Source organism: Cervus canadensis, chromosome 2 (genome assembly GCF_019320065.1).
Source record: "Cervus canadensis isolate Bull #8, Minnesota chromosome 2, ASM1932006v1, whole genome shotgun sequence".
NCBI lineage: Eukaryota > Metazoa > Chordata > Mammalia > Artiodactyla > Cervidae > Cervus > Cervus canadensis.
This window is the reverse complement of record NC_057387.1, coordinates 26156997-26180559: the sequence shown is the minus strand read 5'-3', so window position 1 is coordinate 26180559 and position 23563 is coordinate 26156997. Positions and strand designations below refer to the sequence as shown.

Sequence of the window (23563 nt, the reverse complement as noted above, 5' to 3'; positions counted from 1 at the left end):
GAAGCCACTGCAATGAGAAGCCTCTGCATTGCATGGAAGAGTAGCCCTCGCTCGCCACAACTAGAGAAGGCCCAGGCACGTCAAAGAAGACCCAGAGCAACCAAAAATAAATAAGAAAAGAGAACTCACCCGTAGCTAATAAGAGCTAGAAGTAGTCTCCAAATCTAGACCCTTATGCCCAATTCTAAGTCTCTATGGTCTAGAGAACTACCATTAAAGCTCTTCAAAAGAAGATTGGACCCTTTTGTACTTATTGGTACATTTTTCTAAAGTGCCTGCTGGCGTCTAAGTAGAAGTTTAGACTAATATTTGATTAGTTTTCATGATGACAGCATGAGAGATTTTTAAATCAAAACATGTGCTTAAACTCCAGATGCATAATGTAATGAAAGTGAAAGTGTTCCTTGATCAGTCATGTCCAACTCTTTTTGACCCCGTGGACTGTAGCCTGCCAGGCTCCTCTGTCCCTGGGATTCTCCAGGCAAGAATACTGGAGTGGGTTGCCGTTCCCTTCTCCAGATCTCCCCGACCCAGGAATCAAACTCAGGTTTCCTGCATTGCAGGCTGATTCCTTACCATCTGAGCCACCAGGGAAGCCATGGTGGGATGAAGTGGGGGATAAAGAGGGGTCAGGTGGCTGTTCTGCAGGCTGCTTTGGGCTTCCTGGATCAACCACTAACCAAGCTTCTCCACTCCATGTTTCTTGTGGCTTGGTTGTCCACTTCCAATGAAACCGCCCACACACAGCTTTGCGTCTCCCCCAATTCAACAAGGGACAGGCCTCAAGGATGGATCTGGCCTGCTCAGGACTGATTATGACACAGTTTGGTGAATCCCTGCTTCCGTTCATACTCCCCAGGTGATCTTCCAGGGACAACCCTGCTCTGGGGCAGGGCTTAGAAGCCACAAGAAGCTACAGCAGGTCTTAAGGTTGTGCCAGGGATCCCAAGAAAAACCTAGGGAGGGTCCTTCCTTGCCTCAAGGCATACAGTCTCATTTCTCCTATTTGTACCACCTAAACAACTGGATCTGAGAAGGAACTGGTGGTTCTCTAATGCCTTTTATTTCAGTGAATTCCCAACATGATTGCATGTTACTGAAAGCAGTAAGAAAAAAGCATCAACCAACCAGCCTGTGTGCCTCAGTGAGTCTCTGACACGTTATCCAGGACTGCCCTGAGCATTGCCAGATGCTTAGCATCCTGGGTGCACCTGTTAACACCAAGTGTGGCTAACCCCGCTCCCCAGTCATTGTGACAATCAAACACACCCACCCAACCTCTGCCTGCCATTTTGATATACCCATATGGCCCTCACGTGAAAAATCATTGAATTAGTTTGACTAGTAATTTTTGTTTGTTTGTTTAGAAATATCTTCCCCAATGACAGGGGACTTGACCAGCTATGAACCATTGGTACAACTGACCCCATGGCCTGTTCTTGTGTGGCCCTCAAGAGAAGAATGGTTTTCATATTTTTCAAGAATTGGGAGGAGAAAGAGTCTGCATGTAGTCTGCAAAGTCTAATTTACTCTCTGATCCTTTATAGGTAATGTTCACCACTCAACAAGCAATGACCTAGTATCCAGCATGCTGCCAGGCGGTGGTGATAGAGTGATGGGTAGGATATTATTGTTGAACTGTGTGGGAGAAAATAAATGTGCCTTCACAGCAAGTGCCATGGACTCATCTACATGATGCTAGGGAAACAAAGCAAGAGTCACCCAGCTCAGCCTTGGGGACTGTGGGCTGACAGATGGGGGAGCCTCACAAGAGGAGGTGGCAGGTAAAATGAATCTGGAAAGAGAGGAAGGTAATAGCCTGGAGAAATTGAGGGGAACGGGTTGCAGTAGAAAAATAGGGGCGCTGAAGTCTGACCTCACAGCTAGGTGCTTGGACTCCTTCCAGATACAGATGCTGGCCCCATCCCATAGGACCTGCGTGACTTTAAGCAACGTACTTGACTTTTTTGTGCCCCAGTTCCTCATCTGTAACATGTAGCTGGGAAGAGTACCTGTCCCATAGGGCTACCAAGGGCATTAGATGAGATAGTACATACAAAGCATGCAGAACAGGGCCAGCCCATAATGAGCCCTTGGCACACAGCGGTGATGGTTGTTGCTGTCAGGGTCACCACTCTTACTGTGCTATCAATGATAGGAAGGCATTTTTAAAAGCTGTCCGCACCTACTATGTGTCTGCCTCTACATGAAGCACCAGAAATACAGTGGTCTTCCTTGTCTTATGACATCTGTATGAGACCTGGACATCACAGAAATCTAGGCAAAAAGTGTTGTGACTATGGGGTTCCCTGGTACCAAGTACCAGAGTGTTCAGGAAATGGTGATGGTCCATCCATCCTTTGATGAAGGTGCTTACGATCAGCTGCAAGCGTAAGCGTGTATATCTGAGAGCCCAGGGAGGCAGGAAGGCCAAAAGAAGGGCAATAAGAACCCCTCAAGTTGGGGAATGGATAAAGAACATGTGGTACGATCTCACTACTGGGCATATACCCTGAAAACTGAAAGTGTAACTCACTCAGTCATGTCCAACTCTTTGTGACCCCATGGACTGGAGCACACCACACTTCTGTTCATGGAACTCTCCAGGTAAGAATACTGAAGTGGGTAGCCATTTCCTTCTCCAGAGTATCTTCCACACCCAGGGATCGAACCTGGGTCTCCTGTATAGCAGGCATATTCTTTGCCATCTGAGCCACCAGCGAAGCCTACATATACCCTGAGGAAGTCATAATTGAAAAAGACACATTCACCTCAACATTCATTGCAGCACTATTTACATTACACTAGAACATGGAAGCAACTAGATGTCCATCAACAGATGAATGGATAAAGAAATCATAGTTCATATACACTGTGGAATATTACTCAGCCATAAAAATGAACACATTTGACTCAGTTCTAATAATGTGGATGAACCTAGATTCTATAATACAGAGTGAAGTAAGAAAGAGGAATCTAGAGCCTATAATACAGAGTGAAGTAAGAAAAAGAAAGATAAATATTGTATATTAATGTGTATATATGGAATCTAGAAAGATGGTTCAGTTCAGTTCAGTCACTCAATCGTGTCTGACACTTTGCAATGCCATGGACTGCAGCATGCCAGGCTTCCCTGTCCATGACCAACTCCTGGAGCTTGCTCAAACTCATGTCCATGCAGTAGGTGATGCCATCCAACCATCTCATCCTCTGTTGTCCCCTTCTCCTCCTGCCTTCAATCTTTCCCAGCATCAGGATCTTTTCTAATGAGTCAGTTCTTTGCATCAAGTAGCCAAAGTATTGGAGCTTCAGCTTCAGTATCAGTCTTTCCAATGAATATTCAGGACTGATTTCCTTTAGGATTGACTGGTTGGATCTCCTTGTGGTCCAAGGGACTCTCAAGAGTCTTCTCCAATACCACAGTTCAAAAGCATCAAATCTATGGCACTCAGCTTTCTTTATAGTCCAACTCTCACATCCATACATGACTACTGGAAAAATTATAGCTTTGACTAGATGGACCTTTGTTGGCAAAGTAATGTCTCTGCTTTTTAATATGTTGTCTAAGTTGGTCATAATTTTTCTTCCAAGGAGCAAGCGTCTTTTAATTTCATGGCTGTAGTCACCATCTGCAGTGATTTTGGAGCCCAAAAAGATAAAGTCTCTCACTGTTTCTATTGTTTCCCCATGTATTTGCCATGAAGTGATGGGACTGGATGCCATGATCTTAGTTTTCTGAATGTTGAGTTTTAAGCCACTTTTTCACTCTGCTCTTTCACTTTCATCAAGAGACTCTTTAGTTCTTCGCTTTCTGCCATTAGGGTGATGTCATTTGCATATCTGAGGTTACTGATATTTCTCCTGGCAATCTTGATTCCAGCTTGTGCTTCATTCAGCCTGGCATTTCACATGATGTACTCCGCATAGGAGTTAAATAAGCAGGGTGACAATATACAGCCTTGATGTACTTCTTTCCTGATTTGGAACCAGTCCATTGTTCCATGTCCTGTTCTAACTGTTGCTTCTTTACCTGCATACAGATTTCTCAGGAGGCAGGTAAAGTGGTTTGGTATTCCCATCTTTTTAAGAATTTTCTACTGTTTGTGGTAGTCCACACAGTCAAGACTTTGACATAGTCAACAAAGCAGAAGTAGATGTTTTTCTGGAACTCTCTTGCTTTTTCAATGATCCAACAGATGTTGGCAATTTGATCTCTGGTTCCTCTGCCTTTTCTAAATCCAGCTTGAACATCTGGAAGTTCTCAGTTCATGTACAGGTGAAGCCTGGCTTGGAGAATTTTGAGCATTATTTTGCCAGTGTGTGAGATGAGTGCAATTGTGCAGTAGTTTGAATGTTCTTTGGCATTGTCTTTCTTTGGGATGGAATGAAAACTAACCTTTTCCAGTCCTGTGTTACTGATGAGCTTATCTGCAGGGCAGCAATGGAGACATAGACATAGAGAACACACTTGTGGATGCAGTCGGGGAAGGAGAGGGTGGGACAAATAGGGAGAGCAGTATTGAATCATATGCATTATCACATGAAAAATTAGATAGCCAGTGAAAATTTACTGTACGACACGGGGAGCTGAAATCTGGGGCCCTGTGATAACCTAGAGGGGTGGGATGAGGCGGGAGGTGGGAGGGAAGTTCATGGGGGGAGGGTACATATGTGTATTTATGGCTGATTCATGTTGATATATGGCAGAAACCAACACAATATTGTAAAGTAATTTTCCTCCAATTAAAAAATAAATTAAAAAAATAAGATGTGGTGCATATGTACAATGGAATATTACTCAGGCATAGAGAGAAGTGAAATTGGGTCATTTGTAGAGACATGGATAGAACTAGAAACTGTCAGAAAAAGCCAAATATCATATATTAAGGCATATATATATGTGGAATCTAGAAAAATGATATAGATGATCTTATTTGCAAAGCAGAAATAGACACATGGACGTAGAGAACAAACATACAGACACCAAGGCAGGGAAAGAGGAGGGTGGGATGAACTGGGAGATGGCCATTGACATATATGTACTATTGTTACTATATATAATATAGTATATTATTACTATATATAATATAGTAGATAACTAATGAGAACCTAGTGTAAGGCACAGGGAACTCTATTCAGTGCTCTGTGGAAAGAGCACTTCCTTCAATGGGAAGGAAATCCAGAAAAAAGAGGATATATGTGTGTGTGTGTGTGTGTGTGTGTGTGTGTGTGTGTATGTATATATATATATACATCTGATTCACTTTGTGGTACAGTAGACACTAACATGACATTGTAAAGCAGCTATACTCCAATAAAAAGTAATTTTAAAAAACCTCTCAAGTCCGGAGCCACACGTGTCCCTCTTTCTCCTAAAAGCAAAACGCCATCTATGCTTAATAGTGGAGGGAAGTGTTAAGTCTTCGTGGTACCAGACTCACACTTGATCCCAGACAGCCCTCCTTTGCCTCAGCGGCCCTATCAAATCAGCAACTCTGCAATTTCTTTGGCCTCACGGAATCCTTCCATGGGCCTCTGCTTCTTCAAACAAGGAGAAAACCTCTCTCCCCTCCATGTAGTCCAATCCGGAGCTTGGACAGAGAGGCGAGGTCCTCATCCATGATTTGGGTCCTCCTGGGCTTCTTACCCCAGTGGCGTCCGCAGTGAGGCTCGCAGTGGGCAGACGGGAGTCACTGCCTGTACTCCGTTGTGGAGCAGCCCTCTGGCTGCCCTGCTCATGGGACCCTCTCGGACACAAACTCAGCCTACAGAAGAGGGGAGGAGGAAGTGCCAATTTGTGTCAGGCCGGTACCCCTCACCTCACTTCTCCTGTTGACAAACACTGGGCTGAGAGGGCTCCCCTGCTTCTGCGGAGCCCTTCCAAGACTTCTAAGTTGCTCTGCAGCCTCCAGGGGCTGTGGATGATAGAGCCGGAGCACATGAATCAGTGGCCTCGCCGTGTGGGTCGGCCGCGGGGCAGTGGACCTGTCGCAGGAGTTCTGAGGATGCCGTGTTGATGCTGAGTATGGTGGTGGTGCTGCTGCTGCTGGGGTGTGTGTGTGTACATGTGCACGCACAAGCCTGTGTGTGATGGGGTCCTCAGGATGCCTGTGGTCAACATGCTGCTGTTCCCACCGCAGGAGCAGCCCGAGCTGGCAGCCAGCAGCCTGGATCCTCCAGCACAGGGCCCGGCATGTTGGGCTCTGACCATGCAGGATCTAAGTGCTCTGGACTCCTTTGAGAAGGAGGCATTATCTTTGCTATGATTATATAATAATGAGGAAATGTTCCTGTCTTCTGCGGCTTTCTGGTTGAGCACACTGTACTCTGTGAGGAAATATGCTCTTACTTATTCTCCCTCCAGAATATCAAAGTTGACAGCACAGAGACATAGATGTGTGGTCATGGTCAGACCATTGGTTTCTTTCTGCCCCACCCTCCTCTCCTTATCAGCCACTCTGTCGCCCGCCCCGGGGCCCCCAGCCCTCTCAGTTAGGTAGCCACCTCTTCAAAGTGCTCGCAGTGTACACCACTAGGCAATTTGTCCAAATGTACCCACTGAACTCTTACGGTAGCCCTAGGAGGTAAGTATTACTGTTCTCATTTCATAGTTGAAAAAACCTGAGGCCTAGAGAGGTTAAGTAACACTCCCAGGGTCAGACAGCTAGTCAGAGGCAGAGCACAGATTCAGATCCAGGCTGTGTGACTCCAGAATTTGTGTTTTTAGCCTCGAGCTATTCAGCCTCCAGGTCTGGTGCTTTTTCTGCACCAGTGGATTCTGTTTCAATCCCTGGGTTGGGAAGATCCCCTGGAGAAGGAAATGGCAACCCACTCCAATATTCTTGCCTGGAGAATCCCATGGACAGAGGAGTCTGGCGGGCTACAGTCCATAGGGTCCCAAAAAGCTGGATACAGCTGAGCACACACATTACATTACATTCAGCCTCCAGGTCTGGTGATTTTTCTGTGTGGATCAGGGGGCACATCATTGGTGGCATCCAGGCCAGTGGACACTGTGGCCACAAGGAACACAATTGACCAGACTGACCACCACCCACACAAGAAGAGGAACCCCGTGGAAGCTTTAGGCCATTCCAAGTGGACAAAGCTCCCCCCCACCCATCTCCCTCAGGCCTTCCAAAAGCTTCTCAGGTACCCCAGTCTGCGTGCCTCACATTCCTGGGGGAAGCCCAGCACCTCCAAGCCATTCCTGGGATTCTCAGAGCTTCCCAGACCAGGCTGGGTGAGAGCAGCTGAGCTCTGGGCAACTCAGGGCTGGACACCTGGGTTCTGGGACCAGCTGTCTGGAATGCCCAGTGGTCGCATCTTGGAGTCCGTCACTGTGTGCCTTTGGGTCTGGGCCTGTTTGGGTAAACGGACAAAAATGTCTCTCACAAGGGTGTGGTTCACTGGTTGTCCCTTTGTGTCTTTATTTTGCCCACGTGTGTGTGTGTGTGTGTGTGTGTGTGTGTGTGTGTGTGTGTGTGTGTGTGTGTGTGTGGCTTATGTCAAATGTGGGTATGGACTCTATGCTTGTGCTTAGTCGCTCAGTTATGTCCGACTCTCTCGACCCCATGGACTGTACCAGGCTCCTCTGTCCATGGGATTCTCCAGGCAAGAATACTGGAGTGGGTTGCCATTTCCTCCTCCCAGGGGATCTTCCCAACCCAGGGATCGAACCCATGTCTCTGGTGTCTCCTGCATTGGCAGGTGAATTCTTTCCCTCTGAGCCACCTGGGAAGCCCGAGTATGTAACCTAAGCAGAAAGAAAGAAAGAAATCTGCTCAGTCATTTCTGACTCTTTGTGACCCCATGGACTGTAGCCCACCAGTCTCTTCTGTCCATGGGATTCTCCAGGCAAGAATACTGGAGTGGGGTGCCATTTTCTTTTCCAGGGGACCTACCTTCCTGACCCAGGGATGGGACCCATGTCTCCTTCATCTCCTACATTGCTAGGCAGGTTCTTTACCACTACCACCACCTTGGGAGCCCATAAAGTGTGTCAAAGTCTGTGTGTGTGGAAGAGGGAGGCTGGAGGTATATAACTGTGCATCCGTGTGTGTGGGCGTGGACTGACTCTCAACACGCTCTGAGAGGCTTACAGCCACTTTGGCGTTCCTCCTTTGCTGCTCCAAGACCCCCCTGCAATGTTCCAAGGTGATCTGGGCCCTGCTTTGCAGAGGGAGGTGGCTTGGCTTGATTCTGTTTCTGTAGGAGCAGCCACTCCAGCTTTCCCCTGCTCCCACTGGTATCTCCTCTCCTGCTCTGGCCTACTCTTGTAGACTGCTCCCCACTCGCCCTCCAGCCTCATCAGAAGGGAGCTGGCAAAACATGTGGTACAGAGGCCGCTTTTGAGCCAAAGAAAGGACAGTGCCAAGAGTCCCCAGAGGCATGGCAGGACCATGTCCATGAACCTCTGCATCCCACACTCCATCCCCTTCTGACCTGAGTCTCTCCCCGACCCATCTCCTCTCTAGTCATTGTGTCTCTGATTGGTTCCAGTGGGGAGCAGCAGCATCCTTCAAGGTGCCGTCAGGCTCCTCTCTAGTTTTCTTGGGGGTGTATTCAGTGCCTCCACATTGCCCTCAAAGCTGGGAGAAGTGGGGACTGTGGGGGGCTGTTACAACCTATGACTACGTGGACTCTGATGGAGAGGGAGAGACTGGCTGGGAAGCTGCTGATGGGCCATTAGGAGAGAAGTACCAGTTCAAGAGGCAGATGTGGGAGATGGTTCTGCAGCCTGGCAGGGACAGGCAGCTCTTGGCACCGGCTGCCAGAGCGTTGATGCAGAGTCACTCTGTCTGCAGCAGCGCTCCTACGTTATTGCCTAGGCTCCCTCCTCCTCAGCACCTGTGCTCAGGGCTGCAGAATGTGAACGACCACCCTCACTGTGCTCTTTGGCTAGCGGGACTTAGGCAGGGTACCTGCAGGTGTGGACACTTTTAGGATGAGGAAAGTGATCAGAAAGCTCTGTGATGTCAGACAAAATGCTTAAGCTCTCTATTTCAGTTTTAGCTTTGGTTCAGTCGCTCAGTCGTGTCTGACTCTTTGTGACCCCATGAACCACAGCACTCCAGGCCTCCCTGTCCATCACCAACTCCCGGAGTTTACCCAAACCCATGTCCATTGAGTCGGTGATGCCATCCAGCCATCTCATCCTCTGTCGTCCCCTTCTCCTGCCCACAATCCCTCCCAGCATCAGGGTCTTTTCCAAAGAGTCAGCTCTTCGCATCAGGTGGCCAAAGTATTGGAGTTTCAGCTTCAACATCAGTCCCTCCAATGAACACCCAGGACTGATCTCCTTTAGGATGGATTGGTTAGATCTCCCTGCAGGGCTGTTTTCTAACTTGTAACTAGGGGATGGAAATAGGGTGATGGTGAGAATTAAGTGAGTTACTGTATAGAAGGTACCTGGCATATAGAAAGCACTCAACTGTTTGCTACTAGAAGACAAACCCAGAGGTCAATCTGCCTTGATTGACCCTGCCTTGAGGGGTAGGGGTGGGTAGGGAGACCTGTCTTCTGTGGTGTCAAGGCTTGGAAGAAGACAGGGGCAATGTCCTTCACCCCCGGAAAGGATTCCCACAGTCCTGGCATTACTGCTACATTCAGGAGGCCTGTTGAACCCAGGCCAGGGCTACTGCCCTCTCAAGGCAGGTGAGGGCTTCACAAAAACATACCCTCCCAGGACAAGACCTACGTCTTCCCACTCTTCTCTCATCTTGGAAGTTTTTCCTTAAAGATCAGTAAAGCAGAGAGACCCTCTAGAATTCATCTCTGGTGATAAGTGCAGCAGACATGAGATCTAAAAATAAACCTTAATAAGATTTCAAGTACACACTTGCCATGACAATTCAGATCACGATTCTTTTTCTTTCCTGGAGCAATGTGACCTGTGGTGAAACCCATCCCCACCCAGGAGGAAATGCCAGAGGCTTTCAGAGTGTGGCACTGAATTCTGAATTTGAATAAGGCTCTGCTCTGGGGCCCAGCCTGGCCAGAAGGCCCTCCAGATGCCCCTTTCCATCCCCACCCCAGGGGTGTACCTGGCTCTCCTGCCTGCACCCCCCACTCCTAACTGGGCTCCCCGAACAACCTGAGCCCTGTGGCAGCATTTCCGCAACCAGAGGCCAGCAGGGAGAGGAGAAGGTGGATAGCTTGTTACATTTCACTGTTCCCGCAGCATGTGGCTCTCAGACGCGGTGTCCGGGGACCACAGAGACTGGTTTAACGGGTCTGGGGCCAGCCTAGAGCGCACACAGGACAGTGAGGAGGCGTTGCGGAGTGCGCAGGAGGAGGATCGAAATTTGGGTGCCCAGCAGCTCAGTGGGCCCACTGGGACAAGCCAGCCAGGGCATGCTCGGAGATAGCTATCTCCTCCTCAAAGCAAAGCAAGAAAAGATCAACAGGGCGCTGGGATCCGTCTCAGGTCATCAGCCGTCTTCTGGGGCGTTCCAGACCGCGGTGTGTGGACAGGGAGGCTCGCGAGGCGGGGAGGGGAGAAGCAAAAAGGCGAGGAGGAAAGAGCGTAGGAGTAGAGGAGAGAAGAGTAAATGGAAAGAGAAAGGAGAGAAAGAGAAAGGAAGGGAAGGCGGAGCCAGGGGAGGGGCGAAAGAGGGTGAGCCGCGCTACGAGCTTCCCGCGGTGCACCTGGTGGGATCCTCGCCCCCGCCGGGGCGCCTGGAGAGGAGGTGTAGGAGCCGCGGTGGGGCTGAGAGGGGGAGAAGGAAGGAGCAGGGGAGAAAAGCAAAGGGGTGAGAGCTCGGCGCCACGGCCCGGGAGGTTTCACCGGCGCCCTGGGGGGTGGGGTGGAGTGAGGTGGGGCGCGGACAGGCTCCCACCTGCGCCCCTAGCGCCTCGCGGCCCGAGGCGCAACCCGCAGCCGCCCCGCCCCGCTCTGTGGGTTGCCTCCCACCTACTGTTTTCTCCTGGCTTTCAATTCAATGGTGGAATGTTTTCACCATTTCCTTCCTGAGGCTGAAGTTGAGGCCCACTGTCTCCGCTGGCATGAAATATTACTGTTGTACTCTCGCCTTTGTCTCTGGTTTGTGATTTGAGGATGGAAAAGGTGCATTCTCTCATAATTTAGGTGGCTGTCAGTGTGGTCACAGCTGGCCCCAGGCAAAGAGCGGAGCCTGAGAGATTGAGGTGATGGGAAGGAAATAGTAACCATGGCCCGATGGAGCCCCACTGTGAGCCTTGCTTAACCTACTGGAGCCCGCAGGCGCTGCCTCTGTCTCTCTCCAGCACCCACTGCGCAGGAACTGTAACTAACTACTAAGCATTGGCTATATCGCCTCATTTAACCCCAGAGTCACCCCGCACCCTCGCTTTTACAGTCCTTTTTTATAGGTCAATAAACGTAAGGGAGATCAACCCTGAATATTCACTGGAAGGACTGATGCTGAAGCTGAAGCTCTAGTATTTTGGTTATCTGATGTGAACAGAGGACTCATTGGAAAAGTTCCTCATGCTGGGAAAGATTGAGGGCAGAAGAAGAAGATGGCATCAGAGGATGAGATGGCTGGACGGCACCACCGATGCAGTGAACATAAACTTGGGCAAACTCTGGAAGATGGTGAGGGACAGGGAGGCCTGGGGTCCTGCAGACCATGGAGTTGCAAACAGTCAGACACGACTGGACGACTGACAAACAACAGGCTACAATTTGAAGAGGTTAAGTAATTGACTTGCTTCCAGCAACAGGAAAAGCTCAGATCTGAACTCTGATCTCTCCTGTACGCAAGACAGCCCCTCCTGATGCCTGTCTTTGGAATCCCAAGATTCCCAGTTTCCTCCATCCCCCCCCTCCTTATCTCATCCACAGAGGTTCCAGGCCTGAAGTGTCCCCTTCTCCTCCCTCCCCCAAATTTGCCTTTTAAATAGAAACTAAATCTCAGGTTGGGGCTCCCCTGGTGGCTCAGTAGTAAAGAATCTGCCTGCCCGGTGATAGAGCATTCAGTCTCTGGGTGGGGAAGATCTCTTGGAGGAGGGCATGGCAACCCATTCCAGGATTCTTGCCTGGAGAATCCCCATGGACAGAGGAGCCTGGCAGACTACAGTCCATGGGGTCAAAAAGAGTCAGACATGACTTAGCAACCAAACAGCAAAGCCTCAGGTTAAAGGACCAGGTCTTAAGGAAACTGATGTAAGTGACACAGGAAGGAAGAGCAGTACTTTGGGAACAACGAGCCCCACAGGTGGTCCCCCTCGCCCCGGCGCTCAAGGCTTATAGAGCAGCCAGGCCCAGTGCATCTCGAGGCCCTGCTTTAGGAGGTGGATCTGGAAATGAGGAGTGGCTGAACCTTAGCTGAGAAGCAACTGTGTGCCTGACATGTCTTGACATGTTCTGCCACACCCTTCACAAATGTTACCCCATTATCTCTCACAGCTACCCACGAGGGAGGGGCTTGCCACTCTCCACATCTCACACAGAAGGAAACCAGGATCTTCTCAGAGGTGGAAGAACTTGCCCAAGGCAATTGTGCTAGTAAGTGCCCGATTTGGAATTGAAACTCATTTGTTCAATCATCCGTTCGTTCATTAAGTGTATTTTTATTCTTTATTGTTTTTGCTGTGTGCAGGGATATGGAAATGAGATATAATCCTTCTTTCCCCCACTGCTTTTGCTCCTAAGCAGGTGAATGTGCTCAGTTGCCTCAGTCCTGTTCAATGCTTTGTGACCCCATGACTGCATCCCGCCAGGCTCCTCTGTCCATGGGATTCTCCAGGCAAGAATACTGGAGAGGGTTGCCATGCCCTTGTTCAGGGATCTTCCTGACCAAGGGATCCAACTCAGGTCTCCTGCATTGCAGGCGGATTCTTTACCCACTGAGCTACCTGAGAGCCCAGGTGAATCATTTCAGTTCAGTTCAGTTGCTCAGTTGTGTCCGACTCTTTGCAACCCCATGGACTGCAGCACACCTGGCTTTCCTGTCCATCACCAACTCCCAGAGTTGTTCAAATTCATACCCATCAAGTCAGTGATGCCATCCAACCATCTCATCCTCCGTTGTCCCCTTCTCTTCCTGCTTTCAGTCTTTTGCAGTGTCAGGGTCTTTTCCAATAAGTTAGTTCTTCACATGGTGGCCAAAGTATTGGAGCTTCAGCTTCAGCATCAATCCTTCCAATGAATATTCAGGACTGATTTCCTTTAGGATGGACTGGTTGGATCCCCTTGCAGTCAAAGGGACTCTCAAGAGTCTTCTCCAACACCACAGTTCAAAAGCATCAATTCTTTGATGCTCAGCTTTCTTTATAGTCCAACTCTCACATCCACACATGACTACTGGAAAAGCCATAGCTTTGACTAGATGGACCTTTATTGGCAAAGTAATGTCTCTGCTTTTTAATATGCTGTCTAGGTTGGTCATAGCTTTTCTTCCAAGGAGCAAGCGTCTTTTAATTTCATGGCTGCAGTCACCATCTGCAGTGATTTTGGAGCCCAAGAAAATAAAGCCTGTCACTGTTTCCATTGTTTCCCCATTTTATTTGCCATGAAATGATGAGACTGGATGCCATGCTCTTAATTTTCTGAATGTTGAGTTTTAAGCCAACTTTTTCACTCTCCTCTTTCACTTTCATGAAGAGGCCCTTTAGTTCTTCTTTGCTTTCTGCCACTAGGGTGGTGTCATCTGCATATCTGAGGTTATTGATATTTCTCCCGGCAATCTTGATTCCAGCTTGTGCTTCATCCAGCCCGACATTTCACATGATGTACTCTGCATAGAAGTTAAATAAGTAGGGTGACAGTATATAGCCTTGACGTACTCCTTTCCCAATTTGGAATCAGTCTGTTGTTCCGTGTCCGGTTGTAACTGTTGCTTCTAGACCTGCATACAGATTTCTCAGGAGGCAGGTCAGTTGGTCTGGTATTCCCATCTCTTGAAGAATTTTCCAGTTTGTTGTGATCCATACAGTCAAAGGCTTTGGTGTAGTCAATAAAGTAGAAGTAGATGTTTTCTGGAACTCTCTTGCTTTTTCAATGATCCAATGGATGTTGGATTTTGATCTCTGGTTCCTCTGCCTTTTCTAAATCCAGCTTGAACATCTGGAAGTTCTTGGTTCATGTACTGTTGAAGCCTGGCTTAGAGAATTTTGAGCATTACTTTGCTAGCATGTGGGATGAGTGCAATTGTGTAGTAGTTTGAACAATCTTTGGCATTGCCTTTCTTTGGGATTGGAATGAAAACTGACCTTTTCTAGTCCTGTGGCCACTGCTGAGTTTTCCAAATTTGCTGGCATGTTGAGTGCAACACGTTCACAGCATCATCTTTTAGGATTTCAAATAACTCAACTTGAATTCCATCACCTCCACTAGCTTTGTTCATAGTGATGCTTCCTAAGGCCCACTTGACTTCACATTCCAGGATGTCTGGCTCTAGGTGAGTGATCACACCATCATGGTTATCTGGGTCATGAAGATCTTTTTTTGTAATAGTTCTTCTGTGTATTCTTGCCACCTCTTCTTAATATCTCCTGCTTCTGTTAGGTCCATACCATTTCTGTCCTTTATTGTGCCCATCTTTGCATGAAATGTTCCCTTGGTATCTCTAATTTTCTTGAAGAGATCTCTAGTCTTTCCCATTCAATTGTTTTCCTCTGTTTCTTTGAATTGATCACTGAAGAAGGCTTTCTTATCTCTCCTTGCTATTCTTTGGAACTCTGCATTCAAATAGATATATCTTTCCTTTTCTCCTTTGCCTTTAGTTTCTCTTTTCTCAGCTATTTGTAAGGCCTCCTCAGACAACCATTTTGCCTTTTTGCATTTCTTTTTCTTGGAGATGGTCTTGATCACTGCCTCCTGTACAATGTCACAAACCTCCATCCATAGTTCTTCAGGCACTCTATCAGATCTAATCCCTTGAATCCTATTTGTCACTTTCACTGTATAATCGTAAGGAATTTGATTTAGGTCATACCTGAATGGCCTAGTGGTTTTCCCTACTTTCTTCAATTTAATGCTGAATTTTGCAATAAGGAATTCATGATCTGAGCCACAGTCAGACTGGGAGCCCAGGTGAACAGATATGAACAAATCGGTACAGTTAGGTGTTGTAGAATAGCCGCCATATAGGGTAACAAGCGTGGACCACAAACACTACACGGTGGCCAGTTCTCCCTAGTGAGAGGCAGTGGGAAAGTGGAAGGGAGTCGGGAAGGAAAGGAAACCTTCTTGGAAGAGCCCTAGGCAGCCAGCACTTTTCTTCCCTGCTGCCCCACCCGTCGCCCCCGTGTTGCCTCCAGAAACACTGTCATGGGAGAGGGGAGCACCACGGCCTCAGAGGGGCCTCTTTGAATGACTCTTGACGGGCCACCTGACCTCACTGTGGCCTTCTGAGGATTGTTAGATCATTATAAAGTGCCTTGCATTCTTGGTATATTTGGACCTAAATATACAGGAATCTTTTTTTTTTTCCTGCTTCTCCAGTTCAACAGAACATGATTTTTAAATATGCTTGACTTGAAGAATAAGGATTTTTTAAAAAATGTGGGGAGCCTGAGGTAAAAATGGAAAAGAGATGAAACCCAAAGTATTTTCAAGGTGTCTTTCTCTGTGTTTCTATTTTGCAGGTTTTAAAAGCAGAAGTAAAGTGTAAAGAAGAGGGAAATGGCTCTGATGCAGCATTTACATAAGAAACACATTCAGAAAAAAAGAGGCTGTGATTCTGAAAGTGTCCTTATTATACTGCACTAAAAATCTCCCTTGGGATCAGTGGAGGTTTAAATTAGCTGGGAAGAGGAGGAAATAAAATCTGTCTTTTCAAATTGCAAATCTCTCCCAAACTGAACATTTCGCCTGAGGAAACGGCCACACTGTGTCCAGGAGCAGACAAAGCCCTCTTTGAGTGAGGGCCCCACCTTCTCCAGCCTTCATTACAATTCCCTGCCTCCTCCTACATCCGCTGGACAAGTCCTGACACCGCGCTCCTGGGCTACGTCATAGTCATTAAGAGAGATCTCAAGGAGGCCCTTGTTTTTAGTGGGTTTGCTCTAAAAATGTGTCCACCGCCCATGTAATTGACTTGAGAAATCAAAGTCAGTGGAAAGAGCACAAAATGTCATCCACTTTAACAGGTTTCTTTTATGTTTTCTCCAACATCTATCAAATATTTGCATGTTAAACTGCAAAGAATTTCACAGAATGCCATCAACACAGTATTCTGGTTGTCTGTGGCTACGTAATGAACTTCCCTAAATGTGGTGACTGAAACAGCAACCATTTTATTATGTATTGTGATTTTATATCTCAGGAAGGAGGGCAGGGCTCACCTGCATGATTCTGCTGCTCGAGGTGGTGTCAACTGGGATCACTGGCTGGCCTTTAGCTAGTGGTGGGGCTGATCTGGAGGGCCCAAAACAGTTTTACTCACATGTCTGGCACCTTGGCAGGGATGACTGGAAGATTGGACTTCATAAAACCTCTCTCTTCCTGTAGACTCAAAGCCTCTCTGCATCGTCTCTCCAGTAAGTTGGCCAGACTTCACATAATAAACAATTCTGCTCCTGAGTCCAAACTCCTACTGCTCCCCACACAACAGGCAAGTAAATCAAGAGATAAATGGTTGGGGCAAGGAATAGCGGCTTTATTCAGAAAGCCAGCAGACTGAGAAGATGGTGGACTAGTATCCCTGAAAACCATCTTACTTGAGTTAGAGTTCAGGTTTCTTCTACGCTAAAAGGGGACAGAGTGTGGTTGGTTGCTGTGAACTTCTTGGTGCCAGAATCCTTTCTTCTGTTCACCTAGGTCTGGTCACAGTGTTCCTATAAACCTCCAACAAGACAAATGTTATTCTCTGTTCTGCACCTTTTATCTCTGTATGAGTGGAATATGTATCTCTGACGTTATACCTTGAAACATCAGACCCTTGAGAATGGACTGTCCTGTATATTGCAGGCTATAGGCAGCATTTTTGTAGCAAGAGCAATATAATACAAAGGTTAAAGTAAAATAAACAGGTTCAATATGGAGTCAGATTTGTTTTTCCCCATTATGGTTCAGATCCCTAACACCTAGTGTCCCAGGATGCATAAAGCCAAAACTGCCATACCCTGTTAGAGGCTTGTCTTTGGAGTCCCAAAGTTCCAAGTTTCTTCCTCACCTTCTCTCCCTCTACTTCATCCTGACCCTGCTCAGGACAGCCACTTACTGTGCCCAGAACTGGCACAATATCATGTCCTTTGCAGTCTGTTATTGGCCAAAGCCAGTTACAGTACAACCCAGAATAATGGGGAGGGGAAGTAGACCTCGCCCCTCTATGAGAGGAATATCAAAGAATTTGTGTCCACCTCTAATCCAGTAGCCAACTATACCGAGTATCAGGAGGGCTTGTGTGTAGTCCATAGGGATAAGAATAGACTACACAGAATCAGAGAATCTGGGGTTTGGAAATGACCTTAAAGACTATCTTGTTCAACATCCTAATTTTAAAGATAAGGTAAGCGAGACTAAGAGAGAGTTGGCAAACTGAGTCATGTGGCTGAAACCACAGAACTCAGATGGGATTTGAACCCTGCCAAAACTCTGATTGGGACTTATTGAAGCTCAAGTTCTTTATGTCTTATCACAGAAAGAATTCAGTGAGACACAAAGTGATAGGTAGGAAGTGGATTTATTTAGAGGGATACACATTCCATAGATAGAATACAGTCCATCTCAAAAGGTGAGAGAGGCCTGGGAGAAACACAGTCCACAGACAGAATGTGGGCCATCTCAGAATGTGAGAGGCCCCAAAATATGGGATGGTTAGTTTTCTTGTGCTGGGTAATTTCATAGGCTAATCACTGGGAGGATTATTCCAACTGTTTTGGAAAAAGGATGATTTCCAGGAATTGGACCACTGCCCACTTTTCGGCCTTTTATGGTCAGCCTGGAAACTGTCATGGCACTAGTGGGTATGTCATTAGCATGGTAATACATTACAATAAACAAATAATGAGGCCCAAGGTCCCCTGAAAGTCAAATATTCTGCAGTTTTGGACCTAGTTGGTTCTAACTAGTTCATGTCGTATCCTCAACGACTATGTCATTCTTTTCAAGGTTGTGCCCTGCCCTCTTCCCTCCTGTTTCACAGCCACTAGCAGCAAAGACAAACCCCAACCCCAGCTGCTTTGACTCCAGATTCAAGAAGATATTTATTGAATGCCTACTAGGTTTGCAGTGTGGCACTTACACTGAAGGAAGAGATAACATAGTTGAGTCATATGCGATTCTTGGTATCTCAAAGAGTTTACAATTCAGTGGAGAGGAAGAGTCAAGGCATGAAGGTAATACAGGAAAATAAGAATCACAAATAGCATCACAAGATGCATCACAAAGGGCCGTGAGACCCTATGGAAGAGTAAATCTAATCTAGCAAGAGTTTAGGGAGGGATTTCTGAAGACCTGGGTTTGATATGGGTCTTTAAGGATGGGTGACTGGTGGTGGTATAGCAGGAGGCTGCTCCAGTCAGGGCACACTGTGAGCAAAGAAGAGAAACATGGGTTCGCCAGGGAGGAGTGTCAGGGTGAGGAGTGAGGACTTAATTCTGCATCAGCCACACTCTGACCCAGCCATCCTGGAGACCCAGGGTGCATACTGTTTGGATAGATGTTCAGACCTGCAACAAGCCTGTGGTGGGTCACAGAGATGCTTTAAACTTAATCCTCCTGCATGAGAAGGATCAGTTTTCTGTTCCAGCCCAGCTGTCCTCAGCACTGACTACACAGTAGAATCTCTATGCATGCCTGGGTCCTACCCCAGAATGACTGAGTTCGATTCTCTTGAATGGACTCAGGTCTTGGTTTTGTTTTTAACTTTTCAGGTGATTTTAATGTATTGGAGTGGTGGTTCTTAAACATTCAGTTCAGTTCAGTTGCTCAGTCGTGTCTGACTGTTTGTGACCCCATGAATCGCAGCACGCCAGGCCTCCCTGTCCATCACAAACTCCTGGATACTCAAACTCATGTCCATTGAGTCAGTGATGCCATCCAGCCATCTCATCCTCTGTCGTCCCCTTCTCCTCCTGCCCGAAATCCCTCCCAGCATCAGGGTCTTTTCCAATGAGTCAACTCTTCTCATGAGGTGGCCAAAGTATTGGATTTCAGCTTCAGCATCAGTCCTTCCAATGAACACCCAGGATTGACCTCCTTTAGGATGGACTGGTTGGATCTACATTAGTGAGCATCAGAATCACATGGAGGGCTTATCAAGACACAGATTACTGCCACTGCACAGGAGGTTCTGGTTTAGAAACTCTGGGGAGGGGGCCTAAGAATTAGCATTTCTAACAAACTCCCAAGTGATGCTCATGCTGCTTGTCTTAGACCACACTTTGAGAACCATTGCTCCAGACATTTGACCTAACCAGTTACACCTGAATCTGCCTCCCTGGACATTCTATCATTGAAAAGAGAACCCAAGTTGCAGACTATGTAGCTCAAAGCCTGCTATTCAAAGTGCAGTCAGTGGACCAGTAGTATTGGCATCACCTGGGAGCTTGTTGGATGTGCCGACTCTTAAGCCACACTCTAGACCCAGGGAATCAGAATCTGTGTGTTAGCAAGATTGACCTGGTTTGAAGACACAGCACAATCTGACAAGCTCTGCTTTTGAGGTGAGTTCTGAGTGTTAATCCCTACTGGACATGTGACTCCTGATGGCCTTACAAGATGAGCAGAGGTCCCAGGCAGAGTAGCCGTGACGACTCACTGGAGATGGGCGCAAACAGACATGGGAACACAGAAACTCACCTGAGCTTTTTAATACATAAACTCTGAATCTGAATAATAGCAGCTAGATAACAAACACAACAGGTCTGGGGTTTATTTTAATTAATCAATGAATCTGGCTACTCAGAGTCTTCACCCCTGGACTACCCAGGAAGTCCCTTTTGGTTTGTTTTTGTTTTGCTTTTTGCAGTTTATGAAGCCCTTTCACCTATGACTAGTTCTACATCTATTAAAAATGTTTAATTTTTAATTAAGCTCCCCTGGAGATTCAGTGGTTAAGACTCCATGATTCCAAGGCAGGGGGCATAGGTTCAATCCCTTGTTGGGGCACTAAGATACCACATGCCATGCAGCATGGTTGGAAAAAAATTGAAATACTCAGCTCAAGGGCAAGTGCGTGCATGCTCAGACGCTTCAGTCACACCCAACTCTTTGTGACCCATAGCCCTCCAGGCTCCTCTGGTCCATGGGATTCTCCAGGCAAGAATACCAGAGTGGTATTACCTTCTGCCAGTGGATTTTCCCCACCCAGGGATCGAACCTGCACCTCCTGCATTGCAGGAGGATTCTTTACTGCTGAACCACTAGGGAAGCCACAAGTAAAGAGAAACAAACTCTAATCACTTAACTGTCAGGAATACCTACAACTTTAAACTCTCTTCACATCTATCAATGGGTGACCTCAGGCTATTTTCATAGCATTTGGCCCTGTTCCAGACTGGATGAAGTTTCTTTCTTTCTTTATTGTTTCTGTATTTTTTTTTCTTTTCTGAAGTTTCTATTTGGAATTCATGTGATGATTACTCCCTTCATACTTCTCTCAAAACAAAATGCCCCCAGCAAGCTCTGAGTTTCTTGCCTAAGGAGATTTTTCTTCCTATTTTACAATGAGGAGAGTTAATGATTCATTTAGCAAAGATTTCACCCAGTGGGTTTGGAATTTGCAGTGTTTTCAGGTGGCTTGCTCTAAAACCAGTGACACCTATGCTTTATCACTGGCAGAATTCTGAAAGCCTCCAGTACCCTCTCAGTATCTGAGACCTGCCTTAGCTTCTAATCCAGTTAGTTCAATTTAATCCCTTTCAGTGGAGGGGTCAGGCTGCTGCCCTGGCTCATTCCCAATTGAGTCCTTCTGTCTCTTTTTGCCAGTCTCATGATCTGTTGAATTGCTCCAAAATCTCTAGTGCGGTCTTCCATAGAAGAGAAAAAAAAATCACCTGGGGAGGTCATTTCAGGTCTCTGTAGCGCAGACAGGTATTGCCCCATTGGCAAGGCTCCAACCCAGACAATTCCTCATGGACGTTCTTGCCATTTTCACAGGATGCTGTATGTTTCTAACAAAAGAACACCATTGTCTGGGGATGAGAACAATTTTGGCTTACGTGAAAGAAATCAAATCAATGCTGATAGAAGAGTAAAGCCTCCTCATAGAATAATCAATTTATTTGTCAAGGTACAGGGGCTTCTTAGGTGGCGCAGTGGTAAGAAATTCACCTGCCAATGCAGGAGATGCAAGAGGCATGGGTTCAATCCCTGGGTCAGAAAAATCCCCTGGAGGAGGAAATGGCAACACACTCCATTGTTCTTGCCTGGAAAATTCCATGGACAGAAGAGGCTAATGGGCTATAGCCGATGGAGTCAAGAGTCAGATACGACTGAGCACACATTCACACGGGTGGTTATATGGCGCAGAATGGAATCACCAAAATGATCAGGTGGTTTTTATTGAGTTTTAACTTGTGGGAGGAAAGGAGAGGGTCAACTCTGGTGGGTAAGTTTCTCTAAGGGAGCCTACATGTGTGCCCAGCTTTGAGCAAAAACAATGTACAAGAATTAGTTGGTTGTGAACCTGATCAATCAGGGAGGGATTATCTGCTTGTAAAATGATTTTGCCACCAGTTTCATTAACTACTACCTTTAGTTGGGGGACTTGGGACTTGGAGAATTTGCTTTTTTAATTGAGGTATAGTTGATTTACAATATTGTGTATGTTTCTGGTGTACAAAATAGTGATTCACAATTTTTAAAGGTTAGACTCCATTTATAGTTATTATAAAATATTGGCTATATTCCCTGTGCTATACAAGAGAGTCTTGTAACTTAGTTACTTTATACATAATAGTTTGTACCTCTTAATTCCCTACCCTTATCTTGCCCCTTCCTGATCTATTTTCCCCACTGGTAACTACTAGCTTGTTCTCTATATCTGTGAGTATGTTTCTGTTTTGTAATATTCAGTAGTTTCTCTTATTTTTAAAATTCTACATACAAGTGATATCATGCAGTATTTGTCTTCCTCTGTCAGACTTATTTCAGTTAGCATAATACCTCCTAAGTCCATCCATATTGCTGTAAATGGTAAAATTTATTTCTTAAAATTACTCTGGCTAAGTAATATTCCACTATATGTATATATATGTGTGTTTGTTATATATATGTATGTGTATATATATATACATACACAAATATATATGTATACACACATATATGCCATGTCTTTATCCATTTACCTGTTTTTCAACAATATTTATTTACTTTTGGCTGTGCTGTCTTCATTGCCGCGTGTGGGCTTTCTCTAGTTGTGGTGCCCAGGCTTCTCACTGTGGTAGCTTCTCTTGTTTCAGAGCATGGGCTTAGGGCATGCAGGCTTTAGGAGTTGTGGTGCATGGGCTTAGTTGCCCCATGGCATGTGGAATCTTCCCAAACCAGGGATGGAACTCTTGTCCCCTGCATTGGTAGGGGGATTCTTAACCACTGGACCACCAGATGAGTCCCCATTTATCTGTTGATGGACACTTAGGTGCATCCATATCCTGGTTATTGTAAATAATGCTGTTATGAACATTGGATTGCATTGATCTTTTTGAATTAGTGTTTCTGTTTTTTTTTAAGATATGCAAATCTTTTTTGATATGTACACACTGCTTTATTTATTTATTTTTGGCTGTGATGGGTCTTCATTGCTACATAGAGGCTTTCTCTAGTTGCAGAGAACGGGGGCTACTCTCAAGTTGTGGTGTGCAGGCTTCTTGTTTAGCAGGTTTCTCTTGTTACAGAGCTTGGGCTCTAGGCACGTGGGCTTCAGTTGTTGCAGCATGCGGGCTCAGTAGTTGAGACATGTTGGCTCTAGGGCTTGCAGGCTTTAGTAGTTGTGATGCAAGGACTCAGTTCCTCTGAGGCATATGGAATCTTCCCAGGCCAGGGATCAAACCAAGTCCCCTGCCATGTCCTCTGCATTGGCAGGCAGATTCTTACCTACTGCACCACCAGAGAAGTCCAGTGTTTCCTTTTTTTTTAATGGGTATATACCCAGGAGTGGAATTACTGGGTCATATAGTAGTTCTTTTTTTATTTTTTGAGAAACTTTCATAATGTTTTTGACACTGGCTGTACCAATTTATATTCTCAACAATGTACAAGTGTTCCCTTTTCAAAATGGAGCTCTTTTGATGAAAGCTAGATGGCCATGTCTCTGAGGACGATAGCATCTACCAAGGAATAATGTAGTCCAGTGTCTATTTCTGGGCCTTGCAGACCAGAAGCTCAGACTGAAAATAGTTGATAGGGCTCTGTGGGACTGACTATCACTAACCTAACTCACAAGAGTTCAAAGTATGATTTAGTTGCTAATTTGTTGTTTTCTGTGGGAACTCCCCTTTCCATTAATCAGTTCAAAAATTTTACTGGGTGCCCACTATAAGTTCAAATTGCCTGCCCTCATGCTGCCTTCATTTTAGTAGGGAGACATATAAGCAGATAACCTACATCATATGTTAGGTGTAATATGTGCTATGAGACAATTAGGGTCAATTTTTCTCTTTTAGGAAAGAGAAAATGTTGCGGTGGAAGTGA

At 46.3% G+C, this 23563-nt stretch overlaps 1 long non-coding RNA gene across 1 annotated transcript; it reads left to right on the top strand.

Moving 5' to 3' along the window:
- The first annotated feature begins 10624 nt into the window (after positions 1-10624).
- On the top strand, positions 10625-16945 carry LOC122435752. The gene is made up of 4 exons (XR_006267698.1): positions 10625-10754; positions 11090-11266; positions 12392-12490; positions 15574-16945. It is a non-coding gene; the product is annotated as an uncharacterized LOC122435752 (long non-coding RNA).
- The last annotated feature ends 6618 nt before the right edge of the window (positions 16946-23563 follow it).